The sequence below is a fragment of the Eleutherodactylus coqui genome, chromosome 11 (genome assembly GCF_035609145.1).
Source record: "Eleutherodactylus coqui strain aEleCoq1 chromosome 11, aEleCoq1.hap1, whole genome shotgun sequence".
Classification (NCBI taxonomy): Eukaryota; Metazoa; Chordata; class Amphibia; order Anura; family Eleutherodactylidae; genus Eleutherodactylus; species Eleutherodactylus coqui.
Genome location: NC_089847.1, coordinates 62,349,568 through 62,371,304, shown reverse-complemented (window position 1 = coordinate 62,371,304; position 21,737 = coordinate 62,349,568). Strand labels below are relative to the sequence as shown.

Below are 21,737 nucleotides of genomic sequence, written 5' to 3'. Positions count from 1 at the left end.
GACGGGACGACAACCTGTTCATCCAGTTCAGTGGCCCAAATAAAGGGAACAAAGTGGCAAAAAACTCCATAGCCAGGTGGATCCGCCTGGCCATCATAGAGTCCTATAAGGCCCTCGGGAAGGAAATCCCCTTAGCTCTTAAAGCCCATTCTACGAGGGCAGTAGCATCCTCATGGGCCGAACATAGCTCAGCTTCGGTCGAGCAGATATGCAAGGCTGCAGTCTGGAAAAAAACCCACACGTTCATTAAACATTATAGGGTAAAAGTGCAGCAGGACGAGGACATGGCCGTCGGCCGCAAAGTCCTCTCGGCAGCAATCCCACCCTAATAAACTTTAGTTGGTACGTCTCAATTGGTGCAGTCGTGAAGACGACTGGGGGGGAAAATGGATTCTACCTACCTGATAATCAGGTTTCCAGGAGTCTCCACGACAGCACCCGTACCTTCCCCCCCTAAATGGATAGAAAAGAAACTATAGAATATAATATAAAAAATAAATAAATATATAATATAATATAATTTTATAATCAACAAAAAACCCCGGTTAAGGGAAGAAATTTAAGTTGAGCTCCTACCCCGGCAATTTGTTAGAATCCACTGAGGAAAGTGGGGAAGGGGAAGGGGAAGGGAAGCTTTTAACCCCTTAACGACCAGCCCATAGTGTTTTTACGTCCTCCCGAAGTGGGCTCTATTCTCTGAGGACGTAAAAACATGCTTCCTGCAGAGAATAATGCCCCTCGGGCTGTGGACGTGACAGCTCCATGCTGTCGGTGTCCGCAGGTAGCTGACAGCATGGAGCTGTCATCCCGGGCTGTTCGGAGCCCCCCCCGGCATTGCGATCGGCGCTATGCAATGGATAGCGCCGATCGCAAAAAAAGTAAATAAAAGTACATAAAAGTTAAAGATTCAGCTGCTCTGATGGATCGGATCCATCGGAGCAGCTGAAATTACTCACCCAGGTCCTGCACGCTGCTCCCCGCTCTCCTGCCGCTCCGGGGCCCGAAGCCGGTCTTCTGCGCATGCGCGCCAGGCGGCATTACGTCAGCCGCATGCGCAGAAGGCCCGGCGGCGCGGGAGATTTAAAATCTCCTGGCTCCCGGCTCCTGTAGGTAGCCGGGAGGCAGGAGATGTCAGCGGGGACTGCGGTGAGCGGTCCCCGGTATCGCGATCGCCGTTATCCAATGGTTAGCGGCGATCGCGAAAAAGTTAAAAAAAAGTTTTAAAAAAGTCAGTTTCACCTCCCCTCATGGATCGGATCCATGAGGGGAGGTGAAAATACTCACCCCCAGTCCTCAGCGGTGTCCCGATGTCCCGGGACCCGAATCCCCGTCTGCGCATGCGCGCCCGATGATTGACATCGGGCGCGTGCACAGACGGGCTCGAGCCCCGGGGAATTTAAAATCCCTCTGCTTCTGGCTGCCATGTGTAGCTAGGAGCAGAGAGATTATACCGGGGACATGATCACTGTCATCCAATGGATGACAGTGATCATGTAAAGTGAAAAAAAAGTGTAAAAAAGTAAAAAAAAAAAAGTAAAAAAAAGTTTTTAAAAGTTTAAAAAGCGTACGTTTCATCTCCCCTCATGGATCATATCCGTGAGGGAGGATGAAAGTACGTACCTAAGGCCCCCAGATTTATCCGCGGACCTTACCACAGCTTCTGCACACGCGCCCGTCGCCAAAATGGCGGGCGCATGCGCAAAAGCTGTGGATTGCCAGGATAATTTAAATTCTCCCTGCTCCTGCCTACAAAACGTAGCCAAGAGCATGGAGATTTAATGGGGGTCCGCGGTGAGCGGTTCCTGGTCACGTGTTCGCCATTATCCAATAATGGCGATCACGTAAAAGTAAAAAAAAAAATTTGAAGTTTCATCTCCCCTCACTGATGCGATCGGTGAGAGGAGATGAATCTTTTTACCGGAGGCCTGCGTATTTGAATCCCGACGCGATCTTCCTCCGTGGACCTTCCAGGATTCTGCACATGCGATTGCCGGCAAAAAGCCGGACACATGCGCAGGAGTCAGGGAGCCCAGGAAACTTAAAATCTCCTTGCTCCCAGCGACCAACGGTCACAGAGAGCCTGGAGCAGTGACCAGGGGCCTCGTTGAGCGGTCCCCGGTCACGTGATAAAAAGGTAGCGATCTACCATAGGCCGGTCTCACATGACCGGATAGGAATGACGGATTCCGCATGCGTTTGATTAGCGGTAATACGCAGATCAATCGCATTGGATTACACAATTCCGCTCACATTAGCGGGTCAGAATTGCGTAATCCACTCGCAGAAAAGAGAACGCAGCAGGTTCTATTTTACTGCGGAATCGGCAACATAGAGCCCATTGTGCTCCATGGTCGCGGATATACCCGCAGTCCATACGCAACTACATTGTATACGGGCTGCGGGTACCCGCGTCATCGCTAAGTGACGGTGCGGGAAATACAAACAAAGGTGTACTGTGCATGACCGCCTGTGTGAGTAGGCAGTTATGCGCAGTACATTACGCAGCCGTACGCAGGGTCACAGCCGGGCTCACAGATGGGATCCGCTGTGGGCCTCCGCAAGCGGATTCCGCCTGCACCCGCGTGAGCCCGGCGTTATTCAGACCGCTACCTGTGATACGTATTTTACAAGAAGCCCCGGGAACGCTCGCTTTCCTGCAGTTCCAGGAGCAGCTTGTTGAGCGCCTTCTGTGTGAGACCGCCGCACCTCATCAAGCTTACGGAGACTCACGGAACGCCACTTTTTACACCCCATACCCGCCACTGAGGTCATGAAATACCCCCAAAAAGCATGAGAGGGGGGGGGGATACCCGGTTTTATTGCCCCATGGGCCCATTCCAACCAGCCTCCGTAATTACCCCTGTCTTCGGAAATACTACACAGTTCACATTTTTACTTTTATCTAAGATTTGCGAACGCCAAAAAGGGCGTGGAGGGGGAGGGGGGGAATTTTTAGGGAGTCAATCTTTATTCTGTACAAATAAGCAATGGGGCCTGGAATTTATTCAGTTGTGCCCTAAAATCCAACAGGTGTTCCGTCCTTTATAGGCCTTGCCATGCGTCCTGTAAGTAGATTAGGGCCACAATGGGTATGTTTCTGAACTCGGGACAAACGGGGGTATCCATTTTGGGGTGAACGTCTTCATTCCTATGTGCACTGTACAAAAAAACTGTTTTTAAATTGAAAAAATTGCCAAAAAAATTGAAAATCGTAACTTTTTCCTTCTGCTTTGCTTAGATTCATTCAAATACTGTGGGGTCAAAATATGCAGTACACCCCTAGATGAATTCGTTAAGGGGTCTAGTTTTCAAAATAGGGTCATTTGAGGGGGTTCTTTATAGTTTTGGCAGCTCAATGGCTCGATAAGTGGGCAATGGGGCCTGAAATTTATTCAGTGGTACCCTGAAATCCAACGGGTATTCCTTTCATTGTAGGCCTAGCCATGGGTCCTGTAAGTCTATTAGGGCCACAATGGGTATGTTTCTGAACACGGGACAAACAGGGGTATCCATTTTGGGGTGAAAGCCTTCATTTATATGTGTGCTGTACAAAAAAAACTGTTTTTAAATTGACACAATAGCCCAAAAAATGAAAATCCTATTTTTTTCCTTTTGCTTTGCTTGAATTTATTCAAAAACTGTGGGGTCAAAATATGCAGTACATCCCTAGATAAATTCGTTAAGGGGTCTAGTTTTCAAAATGGGGTCATTTGTGGGGGTTCTATATGGTTTTGGGCGCTCAAGAACTCTACAAGTGGGCAATGGGGCCTAAAAGGACTTCAAGCAAAATCTATGTTCTGAAAGCCACCGATTACTCCTTTTATTTTGGGCCCCGTTGTGCATGCGGACATAAGATTAGGGCCACAATGGGTATATTTCTGAAAACAGCACAAACAGGGGTATCCATTTTGGGGTGTAAGTCTTCCTTCATATGTGTGCTGTACAAAAAAAGCTGTTTTTAAAATGACAGAATTGCCAAAAAAACAAAAATCCAAATTTTTTCCTTTTGCTTTGCTTGAATTTATTCAAAAACTGTGGGGTCAAAATGCGCAGTACACCCCTAGATAAATTCGTTAAGGAGTCTAGTTTTCAAAATGGGGTCATTTGTGGGGGTTCTCTATGGTTTTGGGCGCTCAAGAACTCTACAAGTGGGCAATGGGGCCTAAAAGGACTTCAAGCAAAATTTGTGTTCCGAAAGCCACCGGTCGCTCCTTTCATTTTGGGCTCCGTTGTGTATCCAGACATAAGATTAGGGCCACAATGGGTATGTCTCTGAACACGGGACAAACAGGGGTATCCATTTTTGGGTGCAAGTCTTCCTTCATATGTGTGCTGTACAAAAAAAGCTGTTTTTAAAATGACAGAATTGCCGAAAAAACGAAAATCACAATTTTTTCCTTTTGCTTGGTTTGAATTCATTCAAAAACTGTGGGGTCAAAATATGCAGTACACCCCTAGATAAATTCCTTAAGGGGTCTAGTTTTCAAAATGGGGTCATTTGTGGGGGTTTTCTATGGTTTTGGGCGCTCAAAAACTCTACATGTGTGCTATGGGGCCTAAAAGGACTTCAAGCAAAATTTCTGTTTTGAAAGACACTGACTACTCCTTTCATTTTGGGCCCCGTTGTGGACTCAGATATAACAATAGGGCCACAATGGGTATATTTCTGAACACGGGAGAAATAGGGGTATCCATTTTGGGGTGTAAATCCTGATTTTCATGTAAACTATAGGAAAAAAATATGTCTTTAAAATGACAGATTTGCAAAAATATGAAATTTTACTTTTTCTCCTCTAAATTGAATTAATTCCTGAAAAAAAACTGTGGGGTCAAAATACTCATGACACCCCTCAATGAATACATTAAGGGGTGTAGTTTTTAAAATGAGGTCATTTGGGGGGGTATCTATTATTCTGACACTCATGAGCCTTTCCAATCTCGGCTTGGTATAGGAAAACAAAGTGTTCCTCAAAATGCTAAAAAGTAATGTTAAATTTGTACGTCTCCTAAATAGTTAAAAAAAAACGAAAGTTTTTCCAATGTGCGCCCAAAATAAAGTAAACGGGTGGAAATATAAATCTTAGCAAAAATTTCTATATTATGTTTGCACATATTTAAGATATTGCAGTTGGAAATGTGAAAAAATTACGATTTTTTCAAAATTTTCCCAATTTTGGCGCTTTTAATAAATAAACACAATTTCTATCGGTCTATTTTTTCCGCCTAAATGAAGCACAACATGTGTCGAAAAAACAATGTCAGAATCGCTTGGATATGCAAAACCTTTCTGGTGTTTTTCCATGTTAAAGTGACACATGTCAGATTTGCAAAATTTGGCCTGGTCATTAAGGCGCAAACAGGCTTGGTCACTAAGGGGTTAACCTCTGTGTGTTCCTGTCCTATCAGGATGAGGCAATCTCAATTGGTGCTGTTGTGGAGACTCCTGGAAACCTGATTATCAGGTAGGTATAATCCATTTTTTCCATTGTAGTTGAGCGAGGGGTCATTTTTTTGAGGGATGTCCTGTAGTTTCTGTTAGTTCCAATTTGGAATACATATGACTTTTTGATCACTTTTTATTGCATGTTTTCTGGGAGACAGGGTAACTTAAAAAATTGCATTTCTGGTGTTCTTTATTTATATTTTTTCGGACGACGTTCACCGTGCGGGAAAAATAATGCACTACTTTGATAGATCGGACTTTTACGGATGCGGTGATACCAAATACATATTTTTATTTTATGATTTAGATTTTTTAATAGGGCAAAAGGGGGTGATTTAAACTTTTATAACTTTAACACAATTAAAAAAACTTTTACTTTAAAGTCCCGCTGAGGATCTACAACCAGCGATGCTTTGATTGCTCCTGCTATAGCATTACGTCATACTGCTATTTAACAGTAAGCCTATCAAGCCACCCCACGGGGATGGCTTGATAGGCAGCCCTGGGGCCTTTCAGAAGGCCCCCGGCTGCCATGACACCCGCACGGCTCCCCCGATCTAACCGTGGGGGGGGCCATACGGGACCACCGAACTATTTAAATGCTGCTGTCAGAATTGACAGTGGCATTTAAATGGTTAATAGCTGATAGTGGCTATTGCCCGCGGGTGTCAGCTGTAATAAACAGCTGACGCCCACACTGTATGAAGAGAGGTTGCCCCACAACCTCTCTTCATACATACCCCGCCGCTCCACGATGTACCCTTATGTCATGGAGTGGGAAGGGGTTAAAGGCTTTCTATGGGTTAAAACTGACTTCAGCCCCTTTTACATGGGAGGCAGAGTGGGCCAGGACATGCTCTGGCCCCCTCCAATCACAGTAAAGGGTCACTAGCTTACAGATGAAGGACTGCCTGTTAGTTGGTGTGCCACGGGATAGTTCGGTTCTATTTTACGGTTTGCATGGAAGGGGGTCAGTGATTTATGCTTGAACAGTCGGTCAATCACTGCGTGCATTCACAGCATAATTGGGCAAACTGCTTCTTCTTACAAGTGATTTACATGATTATGCCTTGTAAAATGGGCTTTATACTCCATTTGGTCCTGGTGTTTGCCGGTTGCAGTCAGTATGTTCATTGGAAGTCACATGCTGCAGCCAAACAGTGGCGCAGCTCGCCATCCGTAACGTAATTAAAGGTGCTTTTACATGGAACCATTACACTGCTCAACAAAATAAAACTCATTGTAAAATACGTTTTTCTTTGAGAGAAAACATGGTCCCTAGAGGGGAAAAAAATCACATCACATCACAGAACCTTTGGTGGACAGAGAAAAGATCATATTGCCACCACTGCACATTAAACTTGGTTTGATGAAGCAATGCTCTCAGGAGAGATGGATTGTGTTTCCACTACATATGTAGAAGATTTGCTGGGCTGAGAATGGAGAAACTAAAAGCAGATATATTCGATGGACCGCAAATCAGGGAACTCATGAAAGACCAGGGTTTTCAATATTCTGTGCACAATATTGAGGCACGTGCGGCCATCATTCTGTATGGTTGTGAAGAATGTTCTTGGAAACACGAAGGCCGCTAACTACAGGACACTTGTGGAGAATACGCTCACTGCATTTTATACACTTGGTTGCAACATGGGTATCAAGTTGCACTATCTGTACAGTTATTTGGATCGATTTCCATTGTGTCTTGGTGATGACAGTGACAAATAGGGGGAACGATTTCACCAAGAAATAAGGATCATGGAAGAATGGTACCTTGGAAGATGGGATATACATATGATGGCAGACTACTGTTGGAGCATCCATCACCAATGTGCAGGAACACTGCATCATAGGAACTCACAGAAACGAGGTACTTATTGCTGGCCGGGCCCATTCACATTGGCATGGTATACGCCTGTGCCATTATTGAACCGGCTGAGCAGCCTAATTAGTCCCTGGTGTTTTTAATTAAAACTGCTAAATTGTCCAGTTACGTGCAGATGGGGTGCGCATTTGGGTACGTCCATAGACTCCTATGATGCCTTAGGTGCGCTAATGCACACAAAAATAGAGAATGTTGTGTATTTTTCCCCCAACAGAAATGTGTGTGCAAAAACAAATAGGCAGTATCCCATTGAAATCAATGCGTTCTATTGTCAGCCGTTTGTGAAATTCTGCAGCTGCGGATTTGTCTGAAACCTGCAGCATAATTCTGTGTGGTGTGAAAGGTCCCTTAAAGTACCAGCGCAGTGTCCTCCGGTCTGTGACTGGCTGCAATAAAACTCTTATTGGGAGTGGAAGTTTCGCCACACGTAGAAAGAACAGCAGGTTGAAGACCACTGCTCTATAGTAAGGGCTCGTTCACACCGGCATATTTGTGCAGCGTATTACGCAGTGAATAGAACCCATTGATATCAATAGGTTGGTGTCTTCATGCAATGTTCAATTGTGTGCTAAAATGCTTGGCATGTCCTGATTGAAGCTTATTACAAACTGCAATAGGCCATTGAAATGAATGGGCCAGTGAATATGCAGGAAACCGTCGTGTTCACCGCATATTTGTGCAGCAAATCAAGGGGCTCTTCTGCCTACTATCTGATGTGGACTTGATGTCAGTAAAGGCTCTTTTACACGGAACGATTATCGTTTAGAGTTGTTCAAATACCCGCGCTGCTGCAAGTATTTGAACAATAGTCACCCCATGTAAATAGAATCATAGAATGGTAGAGTTGTAAGGGACCTCCAGGTCATCGGGTCCAACCCCCTGCTCAGTGCAGGAGTCACTAAATCATCCCAGACAGATATTTGTCCAGCCTTTTGTTTGAGCACTTCCATTGAAGGAGAACTCACCACCTCCTGTAGTAACCTGTTCCACTCATTGAACACTCTAAGGGCTTATTCACAGGAGCGTATATCAGCCGCCAGTTTCACGTCCGAACGATATATGCTACTACCTGAGCTGTCTTCCCCCAGCTGTTTGCAATGGGAGAGGGTGAGACAGGGGCGGAGCTAAGCTCCTGTCGCCTCACCTTGTCTGCAGCCAGCAATGGGAGGAGGCAGAGCTAACCGTCCACTCCCTCCCATTGCAAACACCCAGAGGGGAAGAGAGAGGCAGAGCGCCAGTGAGGAGAAGGAAGGGGAAAGACCGCTCAGATGGTAGCGTATATCAGCTGGCCATGAAAATATGTGAATAAGCCCTTGCTGTCAGTTTTTTTTTCTAATATCTAATCTGTGTCTCCTCCCTTTCAGTTTCATCCCATTGCTTCTAGTCTTTCCTTGTGCAAATGAGAATAGGACTGATCCCTCTGCACTGTAACAGATATTAGGCTGATAGGGGTGATCCCTCTGCACTGTGACAGATATTAGGCTGATAGGGCTGATACCGCTGCCCTGTGACAGATATTAGGCTGATAGGGCTGATACCGCTGCCCTGTGACAGATATTAGGCTGATAGGGCTGATCCCGCTGCACTGTGACAGATATTAGGCTGATAGGGCTGATCCCTCTGCACTGTAACAGATATTAGGCTGATAGGGGTGATCCCTCTGCACTGTGACAGATATTAGGCTGATAGGGCTGATACCGCTGCCCTGTGACAGATATTAGGCTGATAGGGCTGATACCGCTGCCCTGTGACAGATATTAGGCTGATAGGGCTGATCCCTCTGCACTGTAACAGATATTAGGCTGATAGGGCTGATCCCTCTGCCCTGTGACAGATATTAGGCTGATAGGGCTGATCCCTCTGCACTGTGACAGATATTAGGCTGATAGGGCTGATCCCGCTGCCCTGTGACAGATATTAGGCTGATAGGGCTGATCCCGCTGCCCTGTGACAGATATTAGGCTGATAGGGCTGATCCCGCTGCCCTGTGACAGATATTAGGCTGATAGGGCTGATCCCGCTGCCCTGTGACAGATATTAGGCTGATAGGGCTGATCCCGCTGCCCTGTGACAGATATTAGGCTGATAGGGCTGATCCCTCTGCACTCTGACAGATATTAGGCTGATAGGGCTGATCCCGCTGCCCTGTGACAGATATTAGGCTGATAGGGCTGATCCCGCTGCCCTGTGACAGATATTAGGCTGATAGGCCTGATCCCACTGCACTGTGACAGATATTAGGCTGATAGGGCTGATCCCTCTGCACTGTAACAGATATTAGGCTGATAGGGCTGATCCCGCTGCCCTGTGACAGATATTAGGCTGATAGGGCTGATCCCGCTGCCCTGTGACAGATATTATGCAGATAGGGCTGATCCCTCTGCACTGTAACAGATATTAGGCTGATTGGGCTGATCCCTCTGCACTGTGACAGATATTAGGCTGATAGGGCTGATCCCGCTGCCCTGTGACAGATATTAGGCTGATAGGGCTGATCCCGCTGCCCTGTGACAGATATTAGGCTGATAGGGCTGATCCCGCTGCCCTGTGACAGATATTAGGCTGATAGGGCTGATCCCTCTGCTCTTCAGATATTTGTACACAGCTATTAAAGGCCCATTAAGACACAACAATTATAAAGTTGTCTTTTGAGCAATAATTGTTGTGAGTAAACGCACAGCCATCGTGCACTGTTCATTCATCGCTCATTTCTAGCAAGCTTATTAGCGTCGCCCGTTGATATCTCAGTGGATGACGCTGATAGCATTCTTTCACTTGGTATCCCGCTGGCAGTTCTCAGCATGACACCAGTTGAAAGCGCCTAGAACAAAGCAGCTGTTTGCATATAAAAAACGTCTGCATTGTTCTCGGTGGTATCCCTCTCCGCCTGCATATTAACTCTTTAGTAGCTAATTTGCTATTTAGAGTTATGCAAAGATGATCGCTCAAAACTGTCACTCAAACTGTCGTTTGAGCGATCTTTGAGCAATCATCGTTCCATGTAAAAGGGCCTTAAGTCTCCTCACAGCCTTCTTTTTTGCAAGCTAAACTTTCCCAGATCCTTTAACTGTACATGCATGCAGAGACTGAACTGAGCAAGAGTGAAAATGATTTCAATGGGTTAATTTTCATGCACGCATTCTGCACGTGCAAAAAAATGCAGCTTGCTCTAATTTACTCCGAACTAGCACACCGAAGACTGCACAGCATTCTATAGGGGTGCGCAAATGCACACCCGATACCCGTGTAATTGCAAATGACACTGTGCAATTTGACAGGAAAAAGAACAGATTTGGAACTAAATGGGCTATATAGTCTTTTAAATCATGGCATGGGTGTGTCCTGCGCCCATGTGAAATGGCACAGCTAGTGCAAAAAGTACAGTAATATGTGCAAAAACAGGCACAAAAAACTTGATCACAGCGCAAATACGTTGCACTACCGCATGCAGTTTAGCACATACGCCTGTGTGAAGCCACCCTAATAAGTATTTACCTGTTTCCAGGCATCCCGTCAACCTATATTTATCACGCTGAAAAGTTTTCTGCATTCAGCATCGTGAAAAAGTAACTGCCCCCTTAAAGTAAAAGGGTTGTCCTATGAAATGACGTTATAGCTCAGTTCACCCACTGTAGCCACAGAGTACTCTGATCCTCCAGTTGCTTGCCACAGCTTGCATCACTAGACATCCCGAAGTCGTGGATGGCCTCTGCTGGGGCATCAATAGAAGCCCCAGTTACAAGGAAAAACATCCCCCTGCAGTGACAATAATCACTCGCAGAGCTGATCAGGGTCTGTAGGACCTTGCAGCTCTGCTGTGACAGAGGGCACCCGGTGGTCATGTGATCGCGGGGTCGCATAGTGGAAGTAATACTTTCACTCTTGAGTACATAGCGCTCATTGAGCCTAGAAGGAAGGTAGAAGTAGTTAAAAACCACTTCTCCTCTGGGTACTCGATTATGTCTGACCGCTGAGGACACGACCTGCTCCTGCTTGATTGGAGGAGCAAGGGCTTTAACCCAACACCGTACTTCTGCTATCGGCGGGAATTAAAGCCCGGAACCAAATGCCGTATATTTACCATGCTTGGTCCTTATGGGATGGAAGAAACAGGGAGGCTCAGCACTCTGTGGAATGCACCGCCTTCCCGATGGGCCAGTCCGAGCCTGAGAGTGCGTTCACACGAGCGCATAAACGGCGCGTTTTTGCGCCCAATCGTATAAACGTGACCATCTGAGGCATTGGTTTCCAATGTATTCGTTCGCACGGGCGATTTTACGGCGCGTAAAAACGGCAACCCGAAAAAAACCCGGAACATATGCGACCGAAATACGCGCCAACGCATATTCGATGGCCGAAAAGAGAGTTTGCAAAGTAGGAACAAACGATAATACGCTTTCTAGCTCTGGTCGTGATCGCCGAAAAACGTTCTTTCCGGCGATTAAACGCTGCGCACGTGCTAACGTAAATACGCCTACGCTCGTGTGACCGTGCCCTGAGGGTTAAACAGAGAGCATAAACACATCAAGTACTCATTTTAGTTGATACAGAGCACAATCCACTCATTTAAAGAAGAGGTCTGAGTAGGCTTAGGCTCTGTTCACACTAGCATTAGGGCTGTCTGTTTCTTCCATTTTTAGAGCAGAGAAATAAAAATAAACGTTTTAGTTTTTTTCCCTATTGATGTCAGCGGTTTCCATTTACTTCCATTCTGTTGTTTCTTATTTTATGGAATAAATAGTGCAGTCTGCAGCACTATTTCCAAATAGACAAGAAAATAATGCATACTGAGGCCCAATGTCCATGGGCGGATTTGAATTGGGCACCCACGCAGAAGACCCGCAATTCAAGCCGCCCATAGGGAAGCATGGGTGTCCACACCGGGATTGAAGCATGCGGATTTGTTTTGCGGATCTTTGGGTCCGGAAAACAAATCGCAGCATGCTCTATTTTAGTGTGGATTCCGGGCAGACGGCTTCCACTGAAGTCAATGGCAGCTGTCCGATCTGCATCCCGTCCGCAGCTGGCAAAGCGGACGGACCACGGATTCCACGGGAATACAGGAGTTAAAAAAAACCTGTACTGCGCGTACCAGGACTTCCGCCTGCATCTGCAGTACCGAAAAAAGAAGACCCGGACAGGTGCGTGCGGTTGTCGGCAGGGTTGGATTCCGCTGCAGGCCCCCGCATGCAGAATCCGACCCGCCTGTGGACATGAGGTCTGAGTCTGAGATCCATATAATAAATGGGTGCAGTAGGCAACACACTGAATATCAACTACACTAAGGCTTCTAGCACTCATTATCATTGATGAGGAGCGCTAAACGCCCCAAAATAGAACAGACAGTGCTGAAAAGCGCTGCTAACGAGCGGCTGTCTGAGCGGTCCCATTGAAAACAATGGGAGCGTTAAACCGCGATTAGAGCGGTGCTGAAAAACGTCTGTGTGAGGGAGGCCTAAGGAGACCAAAACAGGCGATATGTGTGAACACCTCTGACACCAAAAATCAGAGACTGATATATCTCACAAATACCAGTTTATTGTACATATATAAATAGGCTCACATAAGCTAAAAACAATTAAAATAGTGAACAAACATCTAACATGCAGTAAGGCCACTCTCACACAGGCACTTGTAAAAACGCTGCTTTTTTTAATGCTGTGTTCGCTGCGTTTCCAGCTGCGTTGACATACGTTTTTGACTGCATTTTCAGCACAGTTCTAAACGCAGTAAGCAAGCTGATAATGCCAGAACTAAGAAAATACAGTCAAAAACGCGCTAATCACATTCTACCACATTTTCAGCAGCGCTACTGCGAGAGTCACTATTACTACTGAGGGCCATTGTGGGGGACACTATCACTATTGAGGGCCACCGTGGGGGACACTATTACTACTGAGGGCTGTGGAGGGCACTATTACTACTGAGGGTCACTGTGGGGGACACTATTACTACTGAGGGCCACTGTGGGGGACACTATTACTACTGAGGGCCACTGTGGGGGACACTATTACTACTGAGGGGCACTGTACTATTACTACTGAGGGCCACTGTGGGGGTCACTATTACTGCTGAGGGCCACTGTGGGGGACACTATTACTGCTGAGGGCCACTGTGGGGGACACTATTACTACTGAGGGCCACTGTGGGGGACACTATTGCTACTGAGGGTCACTGTGGGGGACACTATCACTCCTGAGGGCCCCTGTGGGGGTAACTATTACTACTAGGGCTACTCTGGGGAACACTATTGCTACTGAGGGCCAATGTTAGGGACACTATTACTACTGAGGGCCACTGTGGCAGACACTATTACTACTGAGGGCCACTGTGGGGGACACTACTACTACTGTGACTACTGTGTTGGACACTAATACTACTGAGGGCACTGTGGGGGACACTATTACTACTGAGTCCACTGTGGGGGTCACAATTACTGCTGAGTCCACTGTAGGGGGTCACATTTACTACCGAGGGCTACTATTACTACCGGGGCCACTGTGGAAGACACTATTACTACTGAGTTCACTGTGGGGGTCACTATTACTACTGAGGGCCACTATTACTACTGGGGATACTGTGGGGGTCACTATTACTATTAAGACAACTGTGGGGGCCACTATTACTAATGAGGGCTACTGTGCGGGTCACTATTACTACTGAGGGGCACTGTGGGGGACACTATTACTACTGAGGGCCACTGTGGAGAGTCACTATTACTACTGAGGGTCACTGTGGGGGACACTATTACTACTGAGGGCCACTATTACTACTGGGGATACTGTGGGGGTCACTATTACTATTAAGACAACTGTGGGGGCCACTATTACTAATGAGGGCTACTGTGCGGGTCACTATTACTACTGAGGGGCACTGTGGGGGACACTATTACTACTGAGGGCCACTGTGGAGAGTCACTATTACTACTGAGGGTCACTGTGGGGGACACTATTACTACTGAGGGTGACTGTGTGGGTCACTATTACTACTGAGGGACATTGTGGGGGACACTGTTACTACTGAGGGCTACTGTGTGGGTCATTATTATTACAGAGGACCACTATGGGGGTCACTATTACTACTGAGGGGCACTGTGGAGGACACTATTACTACTGGGACCATTATTACTACTGAGGGCCACTGTGGGGGTCATTATTACTACTGAAGGCCATTGTAGCAGGACACTATTACTAGTGAGGCCACTGTGGGGGTCATTATTATTACTGAGGGCCACTGTGGGGGGGGTCACCATTACTACTGAAGGCAACTGTGAGGGTCACTATTACTGCTAAGTGCACTGTGGGGCACACTATTACTACCGAGGGACACTATTACTATTAAGACCACTGTGTTGGACAATATTACTACTTAGGGCTCCTACCCACTTGCATTTTTTTAACGCGAATGTCAATGGGACTTTCTAATGTTAAAAACGCATCGCACAAAAATCGCACAATCTTGCAATGCGTTTTTAACATTAGAAAGTCCCATTGACATTCGCGTTAAAAAAATGCAGCAATATCACAGCATTAAAAAAATGTAAGTGTGTGGGAGCCCTGATGGTACGTTTAAACGTGGCAGAAAGTCCACAGCAGAAAGTTCTGCAGCATTTCTGCATCCAAAAAAACCTTTAAAATCTGTACCATTGGTGCGGATTTTGACTGAACATCAACCACGTATTCGCAGCTGATGTCATACTATGCATCATTCCTCCTCAGCTCCTTCGTAGGCTTTCCGCTGTCAGCGCTCTCCGGTTTCCAGTGACCTGGTCAGGTGCGGGCGGTGCCGTTGGTCAGGTAAGGCCAGTACAGGCCGCTGAGAACTGGAAGCCGAGGAGCACTGACAGCGGAAGGCCTACGGAGCAGGTGAGGGGGAGCGCCGCATAGTATGACATCAGCTGCGGATACGCGGCTAATTTTCTGTCATAATCCGCACCAATAGCACAGATTTTGACTGTTTTTTGGATGCAGAAATGCTGTGGAATTTGCTCCGTATTTTTTAACCCCTTCCCGCTCCATGACGTGTAGGTACGTCATGGAACGGCGGGGTATGTATGAAGAGAGGTTGCGGGGCAACCTCTCTTAATACAGTGCGGGCGTCAGCTGTTTATTAAAGCTGACACCCGCGGGCAATAGCCGCTATTGGCCGATTGTGGCTATTAACCATTTAAATGCCGCTTTCAATTCTGAGAACGGCATTTAAATCCCCCGAACATAGTTCGGGGGTCCCGTACTGCCCCCCCGCGGTGAGAACGGGGGAGCCGTGCAGGTGTCATGGCAGCCGGGGGCCTTCTGAAAGGCCCCAGGGCTGCCTTAGCAGACTGCCTATCAAGCCATCCCCGTGGGGTGGCTTGATAGACTGCCTGTTGAATGGCAGTATGACGTAATGCTATAGCATTATGTCATACTGCAGGAGCGATCAAAGCCTCGCTGGTTGTAGTCCCCCAGGGGGACTTTAAAGTAAAGTAAAAAAAAAAAATTAATAACGTTTTTTTAATTGTAAAAAAAAAGTTATAAAAGTTTAAATCACCCCCATTTGCCATATCTATTCTTAAAAAATCAAAATCATATTTGGTATTGCCGCGTCCGTAAAAGTCCGATCTATCAAAGTAGTGCATTATTTTTCCCGCACGTTGAACATCGTCTGAAAAAAAATAAAGAACCCCAGAAATGCACTTTTTTAGTTACCCTGTCTCCCAGAAAAAACGCAATAAAAAGTGATCAAAAAGTCGTATGTATTCCAAATTGGTACTATCAGAAACTACAGGACATCCGCAAAAAATGAGCCCTCGCTAAACTACATCGATGGAAAAATAAAAAAATTATTGCGCGCGCAAAATGACTGCAGAAAATAATTGAAAAAAGAGTTGTACAGTAAAAAAACAAAAAACGACTATACAAGTTTGGCATCGTAGTAATCGTACTGACCCAGAGAATAAAGTTATCATGTCGCTTTAGTTGCAGTTTGCGCGCCATAGAAACAAGACGCACTGAAAGATGGCGGAATGTCATTTTTTTTTTCATTTTACTCCACTTAGATTTTTTTAAAAGTTTTTCAGTACATTATATGGTACTTTAAATAGCACCATTGAAAAACACAACTTGTCCCTGGATAAATAAAGGAGTTACGATTTTTTTGAAGGGGGAGGGGGGGACGAAAATGGAAAAACGGGCTGCGTCATTAAGGGGTTAAACAGCCCAGTGCTTTTTATGATGGAGGTAAAAACATGTGGCACGCTAAGCTCCGCCCCTGGCCACACCCCTCTGTCCCGCTTTGACCTTGGGTAAATCTGGTCACTTTACGCTCACCCAAATTTTGTGCATTGCAAGTCAGCGCACAAAAATAGGCCCCATTGTTTGCAACACACGGGCGCCATGGAAACGGTGCTTATTGCCACGCGAGTCTGGTATGAGAACAGTACATGGGAATGTGTGGTGTATACAGTGATATACATCGGCGCGCAGGGCTCCCGCCGCACCTGCTCACATACAACGGGCAAACTAGCTTGGCAAAAATTATTGTAAAACCATATATGCCCTCCGTCACATGTGCGGCGCACTGATACCCAGCAGCATATTTGGGATTTCAGCCGCACTTAAGCAGCGCTGCTGATTAGAGCCACCTGATTGGCTCTTCGGCACCACGTGACTACACAGTGTGTACGCGCATTGCCTTCAGCAGCCGTGCACTACACAGTACAGTTAAGCAGACGTGCACTACACACTACACTTAAGCAGCACGGGGTTAGGTTTAGGGTTAACTAAACCTAACCCTAAACCCTATCCCAGTGTTGCTTAAGTGTAGTGTGTAGTGCACGTCTGCTTAACTGTAGTGTGTAGTGCACGGCTGCTGAATATTTGCACTAACTGCTTAGGTTAAGCAGCGATACTGATTAGAGCCACCTGATTGCCTCTTTGGCACCACGTGACTACACATCGTGCACGCGCATTGCCTTCAGCAGCCGTGCACTACACACTACAGTTAAGCAGAACGGGGTTAGGTTTAGGGTTAGGGTTTAGGGTTAGCTAAACCTAACCCTAAACCCCAACCCTAAACCTAACACTAAACACTAACCCTAAACCCTCAAACTAACCCTACACCTAACCCTAAACCCTACACCTAACCCTAAGCCTAACCCTAAACCGTAACCCTAAACCTAACCCCGTGCTGCTTAACTGTAGTGTGTAGTACACGGCTGCTGAATGCAATGCGCGTGCACGCTGTGTAGTCACGTGGTGCCGAAGAGCCAATCAGGTGGCTCTAATCAGCAGCGCTGCTTAACCTAAGCAGTTAGTGCTAATACGCTCCTGCTGATTTACAGTGTTACACTAGACTAGAAAAAACACTGGGGGCAGGAGCCACCTACAACACAATGCTGGAGCCAGCACTGCCCACAGTCCTGGCACTGACTGGCATCAGCCTGACATCCTGTACAGTACATTACACTCTCCACTTGGGGGCGATGGCTCGCTGGAGACGTCACGGTCGTGTGATCTGTCACATGACTAGCAGGGGTGCCGGCTTCTAACCTGACAGTGCTATGTACGGCTGGCATATTACCCCTTTCAGCCGTATTTCTCCGGCGCGGCCGATTCAGCCAATCAGCTGGCTGGAATCGGCACCACGTGACTCAGCATTGTGCCCGCGCATTGCCATGCACGGTGAGCTGTGCCCGCGCATCACATGACCTGTGACGTCACCGAGCCTTTCAATTTGCCCGCGGATTCCGAGCACTATTCATCTACAGAGGAAGCTGATGGGTGGATGCCTTTTTTTAAATTTACAAGGTGGGAGAGTAAGATTTGTGCGCTATGTGTGGTGAGTACCCACCTGAGATTAGTGCGCTGTGCGCTACGTGTGGAGACGCGGTCACCTGAGATTTGTGCGCTGTGCGCTACGTGTGGAGACGCGGTCACCTGAGATTTGTGCGCTGTGCGCTACGTGTGGAGATACCGTCACCTGAGATTTGTGCGCTGTGCGCTACGTGTGGAGACGCGGTCACCTGGGATTTGTGCGCTACGTGTGGAGACGCGGTCACCTGGGATTTGTGCGCTACGTGTGGAGACGCGGTCACCTGAGATTTGTGCGCTACGTGTGGAGACGCGGTCACCTGAGATTTGTGCGCTGTGCGCTACGTGTGGAGACGCGGTCACCTGAGATTTGTGCGCTGTGCGCTACGTGTGGAGACGCGGTCACCTGAGATTTCTGCGCTGTGCGCTACATGTGGAGACGCCGTCACCTGAGATTTGTGCGCTGTGCGCTATGTGTGGAGACGCGGTCACCTGAGATTTGTGCGCTGTGCGCTACGTGTGGAGACGCGGTCACCTGAGATTTGTGCGCTCTGCGCTACGTGTGGAGACGCGGCCACCTGAGATTTGTGCGCTACGTGTGGAGACGCGGTCACCTGAGATTTGTGCGCTATGTGCGGAGACGCGGTCACCTGAGATTTGTGCGCTGTGCGCTACGTGTGGAGACGCGGTCACCTGAGATTTGTGCGCTGTGCGCTACGTGTGGAGACGCGTCCACCTGAGATTTGTGCGCTGTGCGCTACGTGTGGAGACGCGGTCACCTGAGATTTGTGCGCTGTGCGCTACGTGTGGAGACGCGGTCACCTGAGATTAGTGTGCGGTGCGCTCCGTGTGGAGACTCGGTCATCTGAGATTTGTGCGCTCTGCGCTAAGTGTGGAGACGACACCCGAGATTTTTGCGCTACGTGTGGTGAGTACGTCACCTGAGATTTGCGCGACGCCACCTGACTTTTTTTTGCAGATTTCTGCGCTACGTGTGGAGACGCCACTTGAGATTTGTGTACTACGTGTGGTGAGTATGTCACCTGAGATTTGCGCGACGCCGCCTGACGCAACCTGACTTTTTTTGCAGATTTGTGCGCTACGTGTGGAGACGCCACCTGAGATTTGTGCGCTACGTGTGGAGACGACACCCGAGATTTGTGCGCCTTATTGCAAAATTACGTGTGGAGAGGATCCTGGCGTTTGGACGCGTTTCGAGAAGAATTTCGCTTCGCTTGGACACCATCTGACATCACTCAGCGAGGTAAGCTGCTGCATCTGCCAAAATTTTCATCGCGTGCATCTGCTCATATGTGATTTGGTGCATATTTGCAGGTTTTCGCTTGCATCTGCTGATATGTGCATATTTGGCGCATATTTGCAGGTTTTCGCTTGCATCTGCTGATATGCGCATATTTACAGGTTTTCGCTTGCATCTGTTCATATGTGCATATTTGGCGCATATTTGCAGGTTTTCTCCTGCATCACCTGATCTGTGCATATTTGCAGGTTTTTGCTTGCATGTGGTGGGTGATATGCTCTCCGTTTTCCACAGGACGACTCGTGTGGAGAGGAACCTGACATTTGGCCGCGTTTTGTACAACGTACGTAACCGGAGATTGGCGTTTTAGGTGCTGATCTCACATTTGCCCCCCGCCTTTTGGAGAGGACGACTCTTCTGGAGAGGAATTTCGCTTCGCTAGGACATCACGTGACGTCACTCGGCGAGGTAAGCTGCTGCATCTGCCAAACTTTTCATTGCTTGCATCTGCTCATATGTGCATACATGTATGTGTGCATACATGTATGTGTGTGTATGTGTGTATACGTGTATGCATGTATGTATGTATGTACACATGTAAGTATGCATGTATGTATGTATGTATGTATGTATGTATATGTGCAGGCTTGATAAAGAGCTGGTATGTGAGGTCGAAACGTCGCACTCCTTTTCATGCTTACATACTGGGAAAATTAAAGGAAGATTTTTCTAAGAAAAACTTCTCCAATGTGCTGGTCCTCCTTCTGAAATTTTCCTACACACTCTGCTGCTCACACAGCCGCCCGCCTGCTCACCCACTTACTCAGCCCCCCCCCCACCCCCACCTCTCACACACACACACTTGCTGTGTTAAATTCATCTTATTGGCCGAAAAAGACATTACATTAGATTTGAGTATTTAATTTCTTTTTTTTTTTTTAGCAAACGTACAGGTTCCATCACAATACTGCACCTAATTTGCACTAACTGAACAAACCTTCGGAGCAACATACCAATTGTCCAAATACGATGTCTTTATCTATTAAAGTAGGAGTGAAGAAAAGCAGGGACAGTGCAATAACTATGAAAACCCACGGAATTAAGCCAATTGCAGGGTTAATTTTTTTTTTCTTCCTCGTTATAGGTCAGCTGATACGTTTTGGTCAGAATACTGCACTGTGGTAACCGTTTCCGGTGCTCGCAACCACAGAGTTGAATCACCAGAGAGCCAGAAGTTCCCAGATGTTGGCTCAGGAGGACGCTTGAAAGCTTGAAATGGCCCATCACCTGCTATGGAAATACATCATCAGGATCTGATGGAGCAGTACGATGAAGATTGTCAGGTTGCATGTGATGCTGCTCACTGTCCCTCGTTAGTCGGTTCAAAGTTTATACACTAAGCTATTTATCCCCTTAGAGAACAAGCCTGTTTGCGCCTTAGTGACAGACCGAAAATTTGGAACTTTACATGTTTTTTTCATTTTTTCACATTGTCAAATGTCATATATAAAATAAGTGCAAACATAGTGTACAAATCTTTGCTAACATATATATTTCCATCTGTTCACTTTATTCTGGATGCACGGTTTAAAACTTTTGTAAATTTATTTTTTCCATTTAGGAGACGTACAAATTTAACATTACTTTTCAGAATTTTGAGGAACACTTAGTTTTCCTACACCAATCCAAGTTTGCAAAGCCTGCTAGGTGTCATAATTAAGGATGAGCGAGTACACTCGCTAAGGCACTACTCGTTCAAGTAATGTGCCTTAGACGAGTATCTCCCTGCTCGTCCATAAAGATTCGGGGACCGCTGCGGCTGACAGGCGAGTCGCAGGGGAGATAGAGAGAGATCTCCCCTCCGTTCCTCCCCGCTCTCCCCCGCGGCGGCCCCCGAATCTTTATGGACGAGCAGGGAGATACTCGTCTAAAGCACATTACTCGAACGAGTAGTGCCTTAGCGAGTGTACTCGCTCATCCTTAGTCATAATGATAGATACCCTTACAAATTACCACATTTTAAAAACTGCACCCCTTAATGTATTCGCTGAGAGGGTCAGGAGTATTTTGACCCCACATTTATTTTTAGGAATTAATGCAATTTAGGAGACCAAATAATATTTAATTTTTAGAAAGCATGTCCTTTTCAAGACCTTTTTTTTTCTATATTGCGCATCAAAAGGAGGATTGAACCTCCGAAATGGATACCCCTATTTTGTCTCGTGCTCACAAGTATACACATTGTGGCCCTAATGTTATGTCTGTATGCACAACTGGGCCCAAAAAGAAAGGAGTAGTCAGTGGCTTTCTGAACAGACTGTTACAATTGTGTGAGCAGATAAAGCAGAGGGCCCACAC

General features: G+C 46.8%; 1 long non-coding RNA gene across 2 annotated transcripts; it reads left to right on the top strand.

Moving 5' to 3' along the window:
- Nucleotides 1-17,851: 17,851 nt before the first annotated feature.
- On the top strand, nt 17,852-20,928 carry LOC136582607 (uncharacterized). Of its 2 annotated transcripts, none has more exons than XR_010787199.1 (4): nt 17,852-18,115; nt 19,209-19,382; nt 19,674-19,847; nt 20,524-20,928. It is a non-coding gene; the product is annotated as an uncharacterized lncRNA (long non-coding RNA). The 2 variants fall into 2 exon arrangements; XR_010787198.1 differs by having other exon boundaries at nt 17,852-18,146.
- The last annotated feature ends 809 nt before the right edge of the window (nt 20,929-21,737 follow it).